A 3,908-nucleotide genomic window follows, 5' to 3' on the forward strand; every position below is an offset into this window, starting at 1 on the left:
GTGCAGGTGTTTTTATCGTAGAATGATTTATAATCCTTTGGGTATATGCCCAGTAATGGGATTGCTGGGTCAAATGATATTTCTACTTCTAGATCCTTGAAGAATCACCACACTGTCTTCCACAATGGTTGAAGTAATTAATTTACACTCCCACCAACAGTGTAAAGCGTTCCTATTTCTCCACATCCTCTCCAGCACCTGTTGTTTCCTGACTTTTTAATGATCGCCATTCTACTGGCATGAGATGGTATCTTAAGACTCAGAGCTGTTCCTCTCCATGGAAATCTTTAGTAAAAGGCGAAAGATTTATATGATCTGAAGAGAAACCAGAGTATAATTTTCTACTGTTTTCAATACAACGATGTGTTTTCATTACAATTAGAGGAATATAGGCTTCTGTGAGGTAACTTGGAAGCAAACATAATCATTACTGTTCATTGTTTCCGTGAGAAAATGTATTGTTTCTAAATATTGACCTAAAAATAAACTCTGAGGAATTCATGATTGTAACTGGATGGAAACTGGCTTTCTTCATTTGAAATAAATTAACTGAACAAGACAAAAAAAATCCAGAAACATATATTTTGGCTTTTCTTATTTTCAGCCTGTTAAGAAGTGTAAAAAATTAGGTAAAATCATTAGTAACAGCATGCATCTTGCTACAAATCTGAGAGTTCATATAGAACAGATTTAATGAATGTGGTGAGTGAAGCCGATGTTTCAAACTAAGGTCTTTCACCAATATCAGATAATTTACTCTGGGAAGATACCATACAATTGTAAAGAATGTGGAAAAGTCTTTAAATATAGGTCAGAATTTTCACAGCACCAGAAAATCAAAATGGGGAGAAACCGTACTCATGTAGGAAGTGGACAAACTTTTAATCAGAACACCCACCTTCTTTTTTTTGAGATGCAGACTTGCGCTGTCGCCAGGCTGAAGTGCAGTAGTGCAATCTCAGCTCACTGCAACCTCTGCTTCCTGGGTTCAAGCAATTCTCCTGCCTCAGCTTCCCGAGTAGCTGGGATTACAGGCACATGCCATCACACCCAGCTTATTTTTGTATTTTTGGGGTTTTGCCATGTTGGCCAGGCCGGTCTCAAACTCCTGGCCTCAAGTGATTGGCCTGCACTTTCAGCCTGCATATTCTCCTCCCTGATTAATGGCTTTTTCCTTCAGGTTTGTCCTACCAGGATTAGAACTAGGGTTAGATTTAAGGACACAACCCATTTTAAGATTATGTTGTCTTTCTAGTATGTATTTTTTTTTTAAATTGAGGTATCACTGACATACAATAAGCCATGCATCAAGTGTATAATTTGATAAGTTTTGCCATATGTATATGCCTCTCAAAAAAATAACACAATCAAGATAACATAATCATACCCCAAAAAGTTTCCTTATGCCCTTTTATAATCTCTCCATTCCAGCCTGCTCCTCTTCTGCCCCCAGCCCCAAGAAACCACCAATCTGTTTTCTTTTACTACAGTTTTCCTTTTCTAGAATTTTATATAAATGCTATCACACAGTATGTACTCTTTTTAAAGTTTGTGTGTGTGTGTGTGTGTGTGTGTGTGATGTCCTTCACACAACAGAATTATTTTGAGATTCACCCATGTTGTTGCATATATATCAGTAGTTCATTCCTTGTTATTACTGAGTAGTATTCCACTGTATGGATATGCCACAATTTAACTCAAATGATGGCCATTTGAATTGTTTCCAGTTTTTGGCTATTATAAATAAAGCTGTTATGAAAATTTGTATGCAAGTCTTTGTAAGGTAAGGACATACATTTTAATTTCTCTTGGGTAAATAACAAGAGTGAAATGGCTAGATAATAAGGTAGGTATATATTTAATTTTTAAAGAACCTACAGAGTTTTTCCAAACAGACTGTGCCATTGTACATTTTCATCAGTATTGTATGGGTTCCACTTCTGATACATCTTTGCCTACACTTGATGTCTTCCCTACTTTTAGCTGTTCTAATAAGTGTGTAATACTGTTTCATTGTGGTTTTAATCTGTATTTCTCTAATGACTAACAATGTTGAGCATCATTTCAAATACTTAATTGCTTTCCATATATCTTCTTTGGTGAAGGATCTGTTCAAATCTTTTGCCTATTTTTAAAAATTGGTTTATTTTCTTATGAGTGACTTTTGAGAGTCCTTTATATATTTTGGAAACAAGTCTTTTATCAAATATTTTCAGTATTTTTTCCCAGTCTGTGACTTGTCTTTTCATTCTCTTAAAAGTATCTTCTGAAAAGCAGAAGATTTAACTTTGATTAAGTCCAATTTATCAGCTTTTTTCCACCGGCTAATACTGTTTAGAATTTGTGGTGTATCTGTATGTATGTTTATGCGCACCCACATATGCATGTTCATTCATGGTAAATGTTCATTTTAATAGGTTTAGCAAAGGGGCAGTATTCAAATGTATGTCCTTGTCATGCCATTGTTTCTGGAAATCTATTTAAAACAATTGCTGTACATAAACTTTACAGTGAAAATACTATAGATTTTATAAAATGAACTGTTTCTGTGACAGTTAAAATCTCTGTGCTAGGTGGCCCCACAGTGGCTCCCAGTGATTCTCATATTCTGGCATTCAAACCCTTGTGTATCTCACCCCACACTGAATCATGACTAATCTCTGAGGAGAATGTATTGAGGAAATCATAGTGCATGATTTCCAAAACTAGGTCATAAAAGCTTTGGCCTTGGCCTGTTGGATTCCTCACTTTGGGAGAAAGCTACATGCCATGTTGTGAAAACCCTCACGTGGGAAGGAACTGAGGCTTCCTGCCAACAACCAGCACCCACTTGCCAGCCATGTGAATAAACCACCTTGGAGGTGGATCCTCCTAACTCAATCAAGCTTGAGATGACTTCAGCCCCATATGACACCTGACTGCAACCTCAGCAGAGACCCTCGCCAGTACCACCCGGCCAAGCTGCTCTTGAATTCTGGGTCCACAGAAACTGTGAAAGATAACAATGTTTATTGTTTTTAGCCACAAAGTATTACAGTGGTTTATTATGCAGCAGTAGATACATAATATACTCTCCATGGTAGGACTTGTTTTAGAGGTGGTGGATACATCTAATTCCTGTGGAAGGAGTAACTAAAATCTGTCTCCAGGTGGGCCAGGGCACACATCCCAGTACAGGGCAGGAAGGGGCTCTAAGGCCAAATGTTAATAGCTCTTTCGCTAAACTTCTGAAATTGTCTTTAAAAAAAAAATCTATTTCCCTAAAGCACGCCACATACTGGAGTCCCAGCAGCACTTACTTTGTGTCTTCAAAAGACACAACTGGAAAACAGAACAATACAAACTCACGAGCACTTACTGTGTGCCAGGCACAGCTGTAAATAATTTGCCTATCAATTAACCAATTTAATGAATCAACCCTGAACAGCCTCAAGAGGTTGGTACCACCATCATAATACGCATTTAACAGACAAGGAAACCGGGGCAAGGAAACTTGCTGCAGTCATACAATTAGTAAGCGGTGCAGCTGGGTTTCTGGACCGACGTAGTCCATACACATTCGGCCTTCTGAGTGATGGGCCCGACTTTCCCCACGCCCACTTTTCCCACTGCAGCGCACCCACACAATCTAGACAGCTTTGGCGCATGTGGAGGGAGCGATGGTCCCTTCATTATCTGGAAGGACACCCACAGTGGCAAATGCCAGATAACCATGAATAATACCCAGGATAGTAACCATTCTGTGGCCTGAGCTGGCTGGATGTCATGCCCCGAAGGAGCTACCAGGTGTGGGCGCTGCAGGACCCCCGCCTGGGGCCGCCCGCTCGGGCCCGTGTTGTCTCAGGCAGTAGGGACACTGGCGATGTCGGCTGGGGTAGGGAACCACAGAGACTGGCAACTTCCCAGGT

General features: G+C 39.7%; 1 non-coding gene across 1 annotated transcript; it reads right to left on the reverse strand.

Annotated features, from left to right (window-relative positions):
* Nucleotides 1–223: 223 nt before the first annotated feature.
* LOC115900810 lies at nt 224–335 on the reverse strand. Its single transcript, XR_004060462.1, has one exon. It is a non-coding gene; the product is annotated as a U5 spliceosomal RNA (small nuclear RNA).
* Between the last annotated feature and the right edge of the window lie 3,573 nt (nt 336–3,908).

This window comes from Rhinopithecus roxellana, chromosome 1 (assembly GCF_007565055.1).
Source record: "Rhinopithecus roxellana isolate Shanxi Qingling chromosome 1, ASM756505v1, whole genome shotgun sequence".
NCBI lineage: Eukaryota > Metazoa > Chordata > Mammalia > Primates > Cercopithecidae > Rhinopithecus > Rhinopithecus roxellana.